This window comes from Theropithecus gelada, chromosome 20, assembly GCF_003255815.1.
Source record: "Theropithecus gelada isolate Dixy chromosome 20, Tgel_1.0, whole genome shotgun sequence".
NCBI classification, from domain to species: domain Eukaryota; kingdom Metazoa; phylum Chordata; class Mammalia; order Primates; family Cercopithecidae; genus Theropithecus; species Theropithecus gelada.
Window position 1 is genome coordinate 35714201 of NC_037688.1, and position 17008 is coordinate 35731208.

Below are 17008 nucleotides of genomic sequence, written 5' to 3' on the forward strand. Positions count from 1 at the left end.
AATACTTTGCATTCTTCTGAAGTTTCGCTTCTTTATTAAAAACAACAAGAACAAAGAACGACATCAAAACTGTACCCAAAGGAGCCAAAAGCTAGTGGCTAACAAATGCAGGACTCAACAGCCAACAGCTAGACTGAGATGGGAAGATCAAAGGCCTCTGTAAAGTGAGAGCTTTCCGGGCTCTGCTCCCTGGACTGAAGGAAATAAACCAGAACCTCTTCATGAAAGCGATTTTACACATTACTGCCTCTAACTTGGTATCATTTGGCTACTCTGTTCAGATTTAAAAAAAAAAAAAAAAATCAATGAAGTACTTGGGTGAGACTTCAACAGAACACTCAACAGAATATTTTTAAAGCTTCAATTTCCAGAATTGTTATAAACAAAAGCAGTTGCTCCTATCACAGTAATTGGACTCTGAACAAGCTGTGGCACACATTCACGAAGCAATTCATTGGGTTGAAGAACCAAACGAGGGATCTCAAATACATGGCACTTGGGCCCCTTTGTGTTTGTGCTGCAGTAACAGAATAGCAGACACTGTGTAAATAATAAAGAGCAGAAATTTATCAGTTCACATTTCTGGAGGCTGAGAAGTTCAAGATCAAGGAGGTGGTATTTGGAAAGTCTTGTTGTTTCATCATCCCGTGGAGGGAAGGCAGAAGAACAAGAAAGTGCATGAGAGAGACAGCAGGGAGCTGAACTCGCCCTTTTATAATGGCATTAATCCCAGTCATGAGGGCAGAGCTCTCATGGCCTAGTCACCTCTATAAAGGTCCCCCACTTTCCATACTGGTACAATGGACACCAAATTTCAACAAGTGTTTTAGAGGGAACTAACAATCAAACTGTAGCAGCCCAATTTCCCCCTCCATTGTCCACAGCAGACATGCTGAATTCATCATACAGTCCTTGTCAGGGGTAGAATTCCAGCAGCCAGCACTTGGTCATCAGGATTGGCATAGGAGAACACATTCAAAACCTCTTGGGGATTATACACACCCTGAAAGTCTTTCCCACCAATTCAAAGTCACCAGGTTCCCTAACTCTGACACACCATGTATGCTCATTAGAAGGATGAGATGAGGCCGGGTGTGGTGGCTCACACCGGTAATCCCAGCACTTTGGGAGGCCGAGATAGGAGGATCATGAGGTCAGGAGATCGAAACCATCTTGGTTAACACGGTGAAACCCTGTCTCTACTGAAAATACAAAAAAATTAGCCAGACGTAGTGGTGGGCATCTGTAGTCCCAGCTACTCAGGAGGCTGAGTTGGGAGAATGGCAAGAACCTGGGAGGCGGACCTTGCAGTGAGCCGAGATCACGCCCCTGCACTCCAGCCTGGGCGACAGAGTGAGACTCCATCTCAAACAAAACAAAACAAAAGGATGATATGATTTAGGAATTACAACAAACCTTCCCTATCTATTCATTGTGGTTTCTCTCTAAGCTTCTCACATGTTCATCCTCAGTTTGGCAGAGTTTGGTACCTAGAAAAAAGGCCAGACACCCTAACCCTGGCATTCAAGGCTGTCCACAATCTGGTCTTAGACTATCCCTGTAGCCTCATTTTTCACTGCAGTCTTTCACTCATGCTGTGTGTAGTGGGTTTAATAGAGACTCCCAAAATTCATTTCCATCCAGAACCTCCAAATATAATCTTATTTGGAAATAGGGTTTTTTTTTTTTTTTTTTTTTTTTTTAAAGAGGCAAGGTCTTTGCCATCCAGGCTGGAGGGTAGTGGCACAATCACAGCCCACTGCAGCCTCAACTTCTGGGACTCAGCTAATTTTTAAAATTTTTATATAGACAAGAACTCATTATGATGCCTCAAACTCTTGAGCTTAAGGGATCCTCCCATATCAACCTCCCAAAGTGCTGGGATTACAGGCATGAACCACCGCACCCAGTCGGAAATAGGGTCTTTGCAGACTGCATTAGTTTGTTAGGAGTTTCATAGTAATCTAACACAGACTGGGTGGTTTAAAGAGAAATATACTTTACCACAGTTCTGGAGGCTCTAAGTTCAAGATCAAAAAGTGTCAGCAGGATTGGTTCCTTCCAAGGGGCTCTCTCTTCTCAGCTTATAGATGCCTATCTTCTGGTATCTTCACATTCTTTTCTATGTGTGTCTGTGTCCTAACCTCCTCTTCTTATAAGGGCATAAGTTATATTGGGTTAGGATCTAACCCTATGAACTCATTTCACCCTAAATACTTCTTTTCAAAGCCCTATCTCCAAAATATAGTCATGGATCACTAACTACAGGATTATATTGAGAAATGTGGTATTAGGCAATGTTTTTGTTGTGCAAACATCATAGAGTGTCCTTCACAAACCTAAGTGGTATAGCCTACTACACACCTAGGCCATGTGGTGTGGCATAGTGCTTCTAAGCTACACACCCGTACAGTGTGTTACTGTACTAAATCCTGCAGGCAATTTTAACAAAGCTAAATATTTGTGTATCTAAACATAACTAAATGTAGGAAAGGTACAGTAAAAATATGGTATTATAATCTTACGCAGCCACAGTTGTATATGCGGTCCATCATTGATTGAAAAGTCATTATGCAGCCCATGACTGTATACATTGTGAGGTACAGGGATCAGGACTTCAACATAAGAATTTGAGAGGCTATGACACAAATATGTGTTAACATCAGGTCATACTGGATTAGGATGGACTCTAAGTCCAATGATTGATGTTCTTATAAGAAAAGGAGAAGAGACTCAGATATACATATGGAGAAGAAAGGCAAGTGATGCTAGAGCAAAGGCTAGGGTAGTGTAGCACCAAGCCAAGGCAGCTCAAGGATCGCCAGCAACCACCAGAAGTCAGGAGAGAGGCATCGAATAGATTCTCCCTCAGTTTCCCTAAGGAGCTAGCACTGCCAACACCTTCATTTTGGACTTCTGGGCTCCAAAATGAGAAACATTTGTTTGTTTGTTTGTTTGTTTTTTTGAGACGGAGTCTCACTCTGCCGCCAGGCTGGAGTGCAATGGCATGATCCTGGCTCACTGCAACCTCCGCCTCCCGGGTTCAAGCAATTTTCCTGCCTCAGCCTCCTGAGTAGCTGGTATTACAGGCACCCGCCACCAAACCCAGCTAATTTTTGTGTTTTTAGTGGAGATAGGGTTTCACCACGTTGGCCAGGATGGTCTTGATCTCTTAACCTCATGATCTGCCCACCTTGGCCTCCCAGAGTGCTGGGATTACAGGCATGAGCCAACACACCAGGCTATTGTCTGTTATTTTTAAGCCACCCTGTGCGTGGTCATTTGTTACAACAGCCCCGGGGCACTAATACATTGGTTTCAGTTCTGGCAACATCACTTGTAACAGTCACCATTTATGTAGCACCTGAAATGTGCCTGACACTGGTCCTCTTAGGATGGAGGAAAAAAATTATATGCTGCAGTAGAGAATCAAAGGTAAGTTGAAAAGGGAAGGAACAAAAGAATATCTAATAAGTCTTATGAAATTTTATGCCCCAGTAGACTAAATAACAAATATCTAGTATCTGACAAATAATATTCACTTATAAGCCTTTCTATTCAAAGTTGGTCCATAGATTTCAGGTAGAATTCATCTGAAATGTCAAGAAAGATTATGGAAGCAAGGCAGAGAGAAAACATAAAAAGCCTTTTGAAGGATTTCTATTATTCTTTAGGTTAATGCTAGCTGACGAATCCTCACTATTTGGGAGATATATCACAAAGCTTCCCATGTATTAAGGATGTGTCTGGTGCTGAAGTAGGATTTGACATTCCAGCTGGAAGCCAGGAGACTTGGTACCATCCTCACTGCACAAAATTCCACTGAAAGACACGTCCAGACTCAGTGTCTAAAAGATATCACTCAGGGTGATATCCCCAAAGGCCAAACTCAACCCAACAAAGTTGGTGAGTTGCAGGAGTTCAACATCAATGTTTGGCTCCAGGAGAACTTTTTAAATTTTTAGTATTTTTGAGACAGAATCTCACCTGTCATCCAGGCTGGAGTGCAATGGTATGATCTTGGCTCACTGCAAACTCCACCTCCCAGATTAAAGCAATTCTCCTGTCTTAGCCTCCTGAGTAGCTGGAATTAGACATACACCACCACACCCAGCTACGTATTTGTATTTTTGTATTTTTAGTAAAGATGGGGTTTCACGATGTTGGCCAAACTGGTCTTGAACTCCTGACCTTGGGATCTGCCCACCTTGGCCTTTCAAAGTGTTCAGATTACAGGCGTGAGCCACTATGCCCGGCCTAAAAGCTTTAATTCTTGTTAAACAATACTGGGATGGGTTAGATCCAGGTAACTCAAGCTCTACCATCATCCCAAATGCAAGAGGAATAAAACACTTGCTTCACAGACAGTTGGGATAATATGTGAAACATGAATAAGGTTTTAGATTAGATAATGATATTGGGTCATCATAATTGATAATGATGCTGTGTTTATGTAAAACCTTTTAGGAAATGCACACTGAGTTAATACAGAGGCAATAGATCATGTCTGCAACTTTCCCTTAAATAGTTCAGAAAGAAAAATAATTCCATATATGGAGAAAACGATAATGCAATAGGGCAAGATATCAATTGGAAAATCTGGGTGAAGGTCATTTTTTGTATTATTCTTGCAACTTTTCTGTATGCTTGAAATTTCAAAACAATCACCCAAATGAAAATTTTAAACAAGCAAACTAACCTCATTCAATCTCTCTAGCACAGAGTTTCCTAAACTTGGCACTGTTGACATTTAGGATCTGTGGATTCTTTATCAGGAGCTGGAGTGGGCTGGGGCCGTCCTGTGCATTGTATGAAGTTTAACAACCTCCCTGGTCTCTGCCCACTGGATGCCAGTAGCATGTGCCAATTGTGACAACCAAAAGTAGCTCCACATATTGCCAAATGTCATCTAGGATAGCAAAACTCACCCAGCCAAGAACTACTGCTCTAGCACTTTATTTCCTGACAAGACTAATGGGGGAAAGACCCATAGTAGTAGTAGGGGATGTTGTGGGAGAAGCGAGCCCATCCTATCTTTATCATACATACACTTCCATTCCTGCAATTCCTTCAACAACTGTTTTACTGAGCTAACTATGAGTCTGAGTCCAACCCTGTGCTAGATTTTGGAGGTACAGATGAGCAAAAGTCACAGAGGACTTCTGTCCTCACAAAGTTTCTATCTAGATAGGTAAAATATATAACGAGCAAAGAAATAAATATCTTTTCTGACAATATGACCAAATGTCAACAAAAGGTTGACATGGTAAAGGGACATAATAAATTGACAAGATGAAAATGAGAAAAAAACAAGGAGATAAGAGATAGTGACTGGGGGAGCAACATTAGACTGGATAGCCAATATCCTAACAGAGTCCTCTCTCCACTGAAAGAAACAGGGGGAAAGGATTTTATAAATCACCAGGTCAAAAGCCCAAGAAAGGAAGAGACACAGAGAAGTGACTTACCCCTAAATCACCCAGCAAGCCAGGGACAGGGCAGGGACTTCAATTTTGTTTCCTGTCTCCAAAACCAGAGCCTGGAACATATTAGCCAAGTTCAGTGTCAGGAAATGTCAAGGGACTTGGAGTCAGAAGATCTAGACTCGGCACTTACAACCTGATTTTGCATAAGGATGAGGTGTTGGGCCCTCACTTCCTCATCTATCAGTAGGAATTAAACCATCACTCACAGAACTGTGAAATAAGATTTGAAGCCAGGGGCAGTGCCTTACCCCTGTAATCCCAGCCCTTAAGGGAGTTGGGGGCAGGTGGATTGCTTGATCTGAGAAGTTTGAGACCAACCTGGCCAACATCGCCAGACCCTGTCTCTACAAAAAAAATACAAAAGTTAGCCAGGCATGGTGGCACAGGCCTGTGGTCTCAGCTACTCAAAAGGCTGAGGTGGGAGAATTGCTAGAACCCAGGAAGTCAAGGCTGCAATGAGCTGTGATCATGCCACTGCACACCAGCCTGAGTGACAGAGACCCTGTCTCAAAGTCAAGATTTGAAAATACGATTTATGAACAAAGATTCTAGACATGGCATCTACAAAAGTGTTTCCTATAAAACCAACATATCTTGCTATACACAATTATGAGTAAAAAAAAAAAACATGTTAGGAACTACCCTTCACCTGTCTTCATTTATCCAATTAACATTTATTGAACGCCTGTATCCAGCAGTGTCTAAATAGCTCTGCCATCACCCATAAAAGTGGCAGAGATTACAAACTGTACTAAAAATTTATGTCCTAGTTTATTTTACTTATAATATTTTATTTTTATAATGTGCTTTCCATGGTTCCATAAAATTCCAATATACAAATCCATTAGCACATGCATGATTGCCATGTTTTGAATCCATTTATGATTAAAGTTTTATTTAAGCATTCTAAATACAAATGTTGAGTTGGCTTTCAATAGCAGAGATCAAGAGAAAAAAAAAATACGCCAGGTGCAATGGCTCATACCTACAATCCCACACTCTGGAGGCCAAGGTGAGAGGATCACTTAAATCCACTTAAAGCTGAGAGTTCAAGACCAGCCTGGGCAACATAACAAACCCTGTCTACAGAAAATAAGCCAGATGTGGTGGCCCATGCCTGTAGTCTTAGCTAGTCAAGAGGTTGAGGCAGGAGGATCACTTGAGCCCAGGGAATTGAGGCTGTAGTGAGCCATGATTCCACCTCTACACTCCACCCCTGGGCTACAGAACAAGACCTTGTTAAAAAAATTTTTTTTCACTATTTAAATAAAAATGTTTCCCCATTTTTCTAATATTGCATATCATATGCTGTAATAAATCTTTATAATTAGTTTTTAAAGGAACATCTGTGTGATTTTTGTGTGTGGTTGACTTTTCAACTTTAGGTTTTTCTCCCGTTAGACTTCCAGAAGTGAAATTATAGTATCAAAGAATATTTACTGTAGACTCTTTGTTCCATGGTGTGAAACTGCTTTCCAAAAGGCTTGTGCTAATTCAACTGGGAATTCATTAAATGCAGACATACACGACGATGGAGATCAGCATTAAATGTTACCAATAGGCTGGGCGTGGTGGCTCACACCTGTAATCTCAGCACTCTGGGAGGCCAGAGGTGGGCGGATCACGAGGTTAAGAGACGGAGACCAGCCTGGCCAACATGGGAACATAGAGAAACCCCATCTCTACTAAAAATACAAAAATTAGCAGGGCATGGTGGTGCATACCTGTAATCCCAGCTACTTGGGAGGCTTAGGCAAGAGAATGGTTTGAACCCGGGAGGAGGAGGTTGCAGTGAGCTGAGACGGTGCCACTGCACTCCAGCCTGGCAATAGAGCGCCCCGAGACTCCATCTCAAAAAAAAAGTTACCAATTATAAACCAAATTTTTTTTTTTTTTTTTTTTTTTTTTTTTTTTTTTTTTTTTTTTTTTTGAGACAGTCTTGCTCTGTGGCTGGAGTGCAGTGGCCTGATCTTGGTTTACTGCAACGTCTGCCTCCCGGGTTCAAGCGGTTCTCGTGCCTCAGCCTCCTGAAGCATACTTTTAAATAAAGTAGGGAGCACAACAAAGGAGTTTTAAAAGATCTCAAAACGAGCCATCAAGGATAGACTCCAAGAGCGGCTAGAGTCCTCAGCCTGGAGGAAGAGTACCTTTATAGCAACCCCTTCTCAAACTTGTTTATGTGCTTGGACATTTCAATGGCCTGGATAGGCAGCGTGTCCGGGCCCGAGGGCTGGAGTGCCGCCCCGGGGAGCGGCTGCAGGGCGGGATCCCGGGGGGACAGCTCAAGGCAGGCCAGGGAAGGACGCGCCGGGCAATGGGCGCGGAGACTAACGGGCAGGACGGCGGCAAGGCGCTGGCTCCTGTCGCGGCACCCGGCTGCTGAGGGCCCTGCTGCTGCTGCTTGGCGAGTTCAAGGCGGCCAAGTACCTACGGCGGCCCTGGCAGGGCGGTGCCTGGGGTGGGCGCTGGGCCTCCAGGCCTGAAGCCATGCTTGGCGCTGTCCTCTGGGTCCAGGTGCTGAAGTGTTGGCCGCCAGCGGGGCTGCTGCGGGTGGACTTGGACAACAGAGAGCTGCTGGACCGGGGCCACTTTTTCACCTGGGTAAGGCATTGTCCAGCAGCACATGCTCAGCCTCCTGGAGAAGAAAGGGAAGTGGCCTGGCTTCCACCTTCTGGGCACCCAGGTGAAGAGTAACCCGAGAGAATAGATTGCCCCCTCTTGGCCTCACACTCCCCAGTGCAGCCCATGACAGGAACTCAGTGACAACTGATGGAATGACTGTCTTGCCTCCCTCTCTGTAATGGGGAAAATAGCCAGAGACACCGAGCCAGCTTTTTGCGAGGAATCAAGACAACTCACATGTTGACTTGGTTTCTGCATCTGTAAATTGCTGGGAATATTTAAGAACATCTAGAGGCCGGGCACAATGGCTCCCGCCTACAATCGCAGCACTTAGGGAGGCCAAGACAGAAGGATCACTTGAGGTCAGCAGGTGGAGGCTGCAGTGAGCTGAGATCTCACCACTGCACTCCAGCCTGGGTGACAGAGCAAGACCCCGTCTCAAAAATAAAAAAACAAGAACATGTAGAGTGTGGAATATTCCTGTTTCATTAAAGTTTTTGTGACCATTTCATGAGATAATGTAGGTAAGAAGGGCATTACAAAGTTTTTTGCTCATAGAAGGTGCTTAGAAAACTAAAATTACCACCAGCTGCAAACCGATTTGTAACACTGGAGATAAAAAATGCCTTCATCTTTTTAGAAGCACTTGCTCAAAAATGAAGTATCAGGTGGCTCTGAGAAGAAGTGATAAATTTCCCGAGTACTCCAAGTACTCGGGAACAATGGGAAGGAAACTAAAATGACAGTAATTTTCCAAGGTGTAGATTTAGTCAGAATGAGCAATCTAAATCAGCTCTATAGCTTCCCTTCAAAAAGTGAACACTGTTAATTTTAACATGTCTTTTAAGCATGGTATCATTTGAAGGAAAATAAAAGGCAAGGTAACATTTAATCTTCTAACAGTATGGCTTTTTTCACTTACGAAAACTTACATAGAATTCTTCTAAAAAAAATCAACGCGTGTCATACTAAGTCACACTGTATGACAACTCAAGTTTATCTGGTGATTTTCTTCGAATATTCACATGCTTTTTAATCTCACAATAACCATATGATGTAGGTTTATTACTCTCTCATTTTAGCGATGAGGAAATTAATGATCAAAGAGATTTGAGCTTGGTGATTTGCTTAACGCTGCACAGGTTTGAAGCTTCAGAGCCAGGATTGGAGTCCAGATCTGCCTAAGTCCAGGGAACAGTGCGCTCTTTGGGTTGTGTTTTACATATTAAAACTAACTATATCACCTAATTAATCCATTAGCATTAGTAACACAAAGCTGTCATATTTATGTAGGTATGTCTAGAGAGCAGATTCTCAAAGACAAAACATCTCCCCCCACAAATCAAGTACCAAGCAAGAGTAACTTGCAAAACAGGTTAAGGTTGCTTATAGCTGTACCTTACAGAACTTTCACAGTAATCAAAAACAAACTGGTCAAATGAAAACCATAAATTATTTTGTCCACATACTACAAATATTAAGTTCCCAGCATATTAGGCAACTATTCCAGATTTTTAAACATGCAGCCATTAACTAACATGCATGATTGAAAGGAACTGCATTGGATCACTTGAGGTCAGGAGTTCGAGACCAGCCTGGCCAACATGCAGAAACCCTGTCTCTACTAAAAACACAAAACTTATCTGGGTGTGGTGGTGGGCGCCTGTAATCCCAGCTACTTGGGAGGATGAGGCAGGAGAATCACTTGAACGTGGGAGGCAGAGATTGCAGTAAGCCAAGATCATGCCATTGCACTCCAGCCTGGGCAATACAGCAAGACTCTAAAAACAAACAAAAACCATGCATTAAATGGTTAATAGGCGTCACCTCCGGGTGACATAATGTGGGTGAATTTTTTTCTTTTAAAGCTCCTTGTAGAAAGTGTTTTTTGTTTTTGTTTTTTTGGGGGGCAGAGCTAGCTCAAGTTTTATTTTGGACAAAAAAAAAGCGCAATTGACTTGTTTTGTAGCTGGAGGCATGGGCAAGGGGGTTCCCCAGATAGTAAACTCCCCTGCAGGTGGGCTGAGGACTAGGGCTGAGCCTCAGGTGGGTCTCCCATTCACCTGTGCTCCCCGCTGCACAGCAGCCTCCCTTCCGGGCTCTGGGGCAGTCGCAGGGGGTGCAGGCTGGGAGAGACTATTACAGTTGTTAACTTGGGCAGGACGTCAGGACTGCGACACGAGCTTCGCATCACAGGTCTCAATCTTCTCCACAGCCACGGCCCTGGTGGAGCTGGAGCCCGCACCAGAGCCAAAGCTGGAGCTCAGGCGGTAGCTTGTGAGGCCCCCTTAGGACGAGCTCAGACCACCTGCGTAGCCACTGGTGGTCTTCGAATGGATACTCATGTTCTGCATCCCAGACTCCACCCGGTTCTCCTCGCCCTCCAGCAACTTCCTGTAGGTGGCGACCTCGATGTCCAGGGCCAGCTTCACGTTCATCAGCCCCTGATACTCACACGCAGCTGCCGCGCCCTGTCCTGCTTGGCCTGCTGCAGAGCAGCCTCCAGCTTGGACAGCTTGGCTTTGGCGTCTTTAACGGCCAGCTCCCCACGCTGCTTGGCATCTGCGATGGCAGCCTCCAGGGAAGCCTGCTGGCGCTGGCCTTTGAGGCCCTCAATCTCAGCCTGGAGCCGGCTAATGTTCTGGTTCATCTCAGAAATTTCAGTCTTTAAACGCCAGATCAGGTCATCCCCGTGCTTCCCAGCCAGCGCCTGCAGCTCCTCATACTTGATCTGCTACATGCTCTCAGCCTTAGCCTGGCTATGATTGGCAATCTCCTCGTAGTGCGCCTTGACTTCAGTAATGATGCTGTCCATGTCCAGAGCGCGGCTGTTGTCCATGGACAGTACCACAGACTTGTACAAGATCTGGGACTGCAGCTCCCAGATCTCCTCCTTCATACAGCTGCCTGAGAAAATTGATCTCCTCAGTCAGCCCTTGCAGGCGAGACTCCAGCTCCACCTCCACCTTGTTCATGTAAGCTTCATGCACATCCTTTTTGATGAGGACAAATTCATTCTCCATCTCTGTACGCTGATTGAAGAACAAGTATGAGGATGACATCAAAGTCCTCCACCAGACCTTGCATGTTGCCAAGCTCTGCCTCCAGCTTCAGATTCTCCTGGCCCAGAATCTCCAGCTGCCACCTAAGATTATTGATGTAACTTTCAAACATGTTTGTCCATGTTGCTCTGAGCCATCTGCTGCTGCTGCAGGAGGCTCCACTTGGTCTCCAGCACCTTGTTCTGCTGCTCCAGGAACTGTACACTTTGTCTATGAAGGAGGCAAACTTGTTGAGGGTCTTGATCTGCTCCTTCTCCTGGGTATGCATGGCCTGGATGTTGGGGTCCATCTCCAGGTTAAGGGGGCTCAGCAGGCTCTGGTTGACCATGATGGTGGTGATGTCTCCCATTCCACTGGCCCCACCATAGCCTCCACCCCCGGCCACCCCGGAAGCTGCTGCTGCCCACTCGCGAGAAGCTAGAGAAGCTGATGCTGTCACCGGACGCACCTGTGTAGGAAAGGCTGCTGAATGAAGGCCCAGGGGCCAGAGGTGGACACCTTGTAGGACCTTCTGGGTCACCCTCATGGACATAGTAGAGGCAGGAGTGGAGGTAGGTGGGCTGAACCAACCAGAGATTCTAGAAGGAGCAGAGAAACTGCTTCTTGGTCCGTAATTTTTCAATCAAAAACCAGGTTTTATATATGTAACTGGACGTCAGTGTGCCAACTTAATACTTCGGTGCTTGTTAGACACATCCTACTGATTTGAGCTTATTTTATTATTTCATTATTTCAGTAATGCAGTATTTCCATTAACTTTCAGCCTACGTTATTAAAAAGATCTAAGAGCTAAAACGCATCCTTCACAAATCCAAAGAAAGGGGGTTGGGGACAGAGAAAAAACAAGTTGCATTAAGTGGAGGACTCAACTTTTGCAATTGCCAGTAAAGTGGATCTGTTACCCAGAGACCAGCTTGTATCCCAAATTACAATACAGGGAAATGCATTCTGACTGGATACTCAACCTCACAACAGTAGAAGAAAAAGTAATCTTCATATGTTGGGGAATTCCCACCAGAAGCACAACAACTTCGTATTTTTTTTTGTTTTTTTCAGGTATTTTCTACCAAGTTACTTTTGCCTAACAATTCATACATCACAAAAGACGAAGAGGTCAGTCAAGAGATTTAACAAAAGAATATATGGAATGAAAATTTAAAAACTCAGAAGACTCTTTCCCCCTGAATCCAAAAACTACTGCAGAGAAGAAACCGGCTCTATTCACAGGCATCTTCAAAGGAGGACATTCTTGGCAAATACTGTCCTTCAACCTCAGAGAGAGGAAACTCCCTGTGATGTTTAATGTACATTCCTCCTGCTTTGAAGCCTCCCTTTCCCTGTCCCCTTGTTGAAGGTTTCTGTTGCTTTATGGATTTTAAAATATGCAGAGTTTTTATTATTTCAGCTTCTTAAAAGCCTCATTTGCTGAGAAAGTGTGTGTATCTTAAAAATGAATTCTGTATGGTGCCAGAAATGTAGAAAATGTAGGAAGCTTAAGTTCTTCTTCCAGAGGAAAAGTCAAAACTGATGGTCAAGATTGATATGTTAGCTATAAGCCCAATGATAGCAAAGATTGTGTTGGAGTCATAAATGTCTCTTTACAAATGCCAAGGGCCTAGGCAGACATTTTATAAGCTCCATGGATATTTAATCAAGCATGCCTGGCTTTGTTGACCTAGAGCTTTTGGTATTTATTAGCAATTTTCTGTGTTAAGAATTTTTTTAATCAGATGAACTTTATGGTGGTCAAAGGTGAAACAAGTAATTAAAATTAATAGCAGCTCTGAATAAATGAATAACCACCACCAAACCAGAGAGGGAGGTTATCTTACGTTGACAGCTCTCTAAAAAAGCTATGTCATTAGGTGATGAAATTTACTTGCCTGAACAGCCCATAAATAAAAGGTTTCTGTGGCCTACCAGTTGTTGATGGGGACAGAATAATCACTCAACACCAGATGCAATGCAGCAAAGTAATTAAGGCTCAGAACTCAGACCCGGGTACGAATCAAGGATCCTTTACTTAGTAGTTAACTAGAACACTGGAACTAGTTAACTTCTCCATGCTCAGCTTCTTATCCACAGGTGGGAATTGTTGTGGTACTTACCTTTCTGTGTTATTGGGAGGATTGAATAAGAACCTTCATAGATGTCTTAGTCAATGCACTCATGTATGTAACTGTAGTGAATGCTAACAATTTTGTTTTTGGAGAGTCTCACTCCGTCACCCAGGCTGGAGTGCAGTGGCATGATCCTGGCTCACTGCAACCTCTGCCCACATCCTGGGTTCAAGCAATTCTCTGCCTCAGCCTCCCAAGCAGCTGGGACTACAGGCACCTACCACCACACCCGGTTATTTTTTAATTTTTAGTGGAGACTGGGTTTCACCTTATTGGTCAGGCTGGTCTCCAATTCCTGACATCAGGTAATCCACCTGCCTCAGCCTCCCAAAAAGTACTGGGATTACAGGCATGACTGCGCCTGGCCAACTATTTTTGTCCTCCTTTGCATCATTTCATATGAGCACATATTCCCAAATGTGAAGACAATGACTCCCTCCCTTTATCCTCCACTCCAGGCATCTGCTGAATCCTCCAAGTGAAACGGAACAAGGGGAAGATCCCTGGAGATCAGATTGTCAGAGCCAGTATCCCATGTGCTGACCTGCCATGACAAAGACTGGCAGGGAGCCTGCTATAGAGGAAAAGAGTAAGAATTGGCCAAGTTGAGTTCACATATGGATTCCATCAATAACTAGGGGCCAGGTGAGATTAGGTAAGCATCTTAACTTCTCAAACTTAGTATCCTCCCTGAAAATTGTGTATGCTTGTACTAAGCTCAGAGAATTATTGTTGAAAATTAAATGGAAAGACAGACATAGATGTGTCAAATGCAGTCCTCTGCCCAAAGCAGATGTTCAGTTAGAACTGGTCTCCTTCCTGGCACTGAGTTTTGGGGTGACCTTTTCTGAGCTCTCCACAACCTGGCCTTTTGTTTTGGAGAGTTCTGAGTATAATCCAACAGGTGGACACATAAGCAGAAGGTAGAAATTTTATTCCCACAAACACAGCACGTGTTATTACACAGTAATCAGAGCATGATCAGAGCTTGACATTCTAGAAAAAGAGGCAGCATGACAGAAATGCTCTGGGCATATGTCAACATGAGGGCAGACTAGAAAGAGCCACAGTCACAAATTATGTGGATGGCATTCATAGTCCCGTTTCTCTCAGCGTCAGTCTCCTTCCCAGAAAAAAAGGAAGTATCTACAGTATTAGGTACTCTTCTCAAAAATAATTCTACCATGCTACTCAGAATTAACCTTTTCTTCTACAACAAGTGGAACGACCGGCAGGAGGGGAGAAAAGCAGAAGGTACTTGCTCAGCTCCCTCTTTCCCATCCTCCTGATATTTCTTTCCCTGGAATGGAAACAGTCCTCCTATCTCACGTTTAAAGTAAAAGGACTTTCAGGGTTTACTGAGAATTCCTTAAGAGGAATGAAGAACCTCACTGTATGAGCAAGAACACATCCATGGCATTTATTAAGTATGCTTTACCACTTTATTGTATATTTTAAGTTCTGGGATACATGTGTAGGATGTGCAGGTTTATTACAGAGGTAAATGTGTGCCATGGTGGTTTGCTGCACCTGTCAACCAATCACCTAAAGGTATTACGCCCCACCTGCATTAGCTATTTAACCTGATGCTCTCCCTCGCTCCAACCCCCCCACCACAGGCCCCAGTGTATGTTCGTTCCCCACTCCCTGCCTTCACCAGTTATTTTCTATGTGATCAAATATAAGCTTTAGTGTTCCGATTTCAAAAAAAGTCGGTGGAGATGGACAATCTTAACCTCAGACTACTGATTGGCAAATAGGGATATGTATGGTTATAAGAGCCTGGCACAAAGAAAACACTCAGTGTTTGCTTTCTTTCTTGAGATGGAGTATCACTCTGTCACCCAGGTTGGAGTGCAGGGGCGCGATCTCGGCCCGCTGCAAGTTCTGCCTCCTTGCTTTAATCGATTCTCCTGCCTCAGCCTCCTGAGTAGCTGGGCTTACAGGTGCCTACCATCACACCCAGCTAATTTTTTAAAATTTTAGTAGAGATGGGGGGTTCACCCTGTTGACCAGGCTGGTCTCTAACTCCTGACCTCAGGTGATCTGCCTGTCTTGGCCTCCCAAAGTGCTGGGATTACAGCCGTGAGCTACTGCACCTGGCCTGCTTTCTATTTATATGCCTCAGAAGGACTGTAGGCCCACTGAGGTTTACAGATTACTTTTATTTTTTGTATACACCAGAGATCTCACACATAGCCTAGTATAATACATTAAATATTTGCAAGGTTGGTCAAAACACCTATTTTAAGACAAGGAAAAAGATCTCAGCATAATGCCCCCCTCTCAGATGAACAGAGATGAATTACCAAGGTGTTATCCCATAGCCAGACGCATGGTCTTACGATGGATGCGGATGTTTTTCCCCAACTCAGACATGTATTTAATAATTGTAGATATCCAAAAGAATCGGCATCTAATCTCGAAGTCGTGAACGAACCTGTGGGTTGGCTTAACTAGGCTCAGCCACTGAGCTGCCTCAGCTAACGAAGGAACAGTATGTGATGATTATGGTAACAACTTCCATGTCTTAATCTTACATATTTAGTTTCAATAAACCGTTTGTACCAATGGCTCTGGAGCTTGGAGAAAGACTAAAGGAAAGCGTAAGTGACTCTGAGCAGGGTGTGGGCCTATGCAGCAGAGCTATCCTTGAGGGAGAAGATTAACAAAGCCCTTTCTTCCAGTATCAGGACAGTCATGAGTGGTCCTTTTTTCCCCAGTATCAGGACAGTCGTGAGTGGCAGTCCTATCCAAATAGGCCACTAGAGCTAAAAGGCTAGACCCTGCCCTCTTCAGCTCTGAGCTGTAACAGGTTTGCTCCCCGCAGGCAGAGGCAAGGAGCTTGCAATGGGGAGTTTTCAGTGAATGAGCACCACGACATAGTTGTTTGTGATCACTCCCCATCCAGTTGTGAAAAGACGAAGCAAAGGAGGCAAGAAAAATGCTGAATCTACAAGACAATAGAAGGGACAGTGCCGTCCTTATCAGTACTAGTCCTGGTGGATGCATGGCTTTTCAGCTACACGATGCTACTTGTTTCCCTTCATTTCCTCTGTTTCCATTCATTCCCCTCTGTTATGATCTGGAATCAATTCTAAACCTCACAGTCTTACGAAGCTGATCCATAAAGACCTGCAAAAGCAGGTTACTTTTGAGGTATCGTCACATCATTTACAAATAGAGCCGTTATAAACAATGTAGCTTTGCAGAGATCTGCCACTAGCAGTTAGGGAGTTAACGCTTTAAAATCAAAGCAAGGAGCCTACAGTGTTGCCACTTTATGAAAGACACAGAAGTTGGAGTAGGACTCTATGGGAGCTGCCCAAGACCTGATGGCATGAGATGTCTATCTGAGTAATTCATCTGTCTGCCATGAATGACTCTATACTTTGGCTGAGACATAGATCTCCTTAGAGTTTTGTCTCAGGACATTACAAAGGAGGCAACATAATGTAAAGGAAAGAACGAATACCACAGTGAAAATCCAATTTTGTCTCAAACTAGCTGGGAGACCACAGGTAAGTCATGAAAGGCCTCAGTTTTTCTGACTGCAATTATATTGGACTGGATGGTCGTGAAGTTCTTTTCATAGCCAGACATTTTGTATGGCCACAAAAAGGCTTAAATCTCTGAGGTCCTGAAAGAAAATAAGTATATCCCTCCCCATCCCCATCCCCACCACCATGCAGGCTAGTTCTACTGAGTTTTCCACAGG

General features: G+C 44.0%; 1 pseudogene; it reads right to left on the minus strand.

The window, feature by feature from the left end:
* Positions 1 to 7635: 7635 nt before the first annotated feature.
* The window catches only part of LOC112613845, a 28672-nt pseudogene continuing 19299 nt past the window's right edge, over positions 7636 to 17008 (minus strand).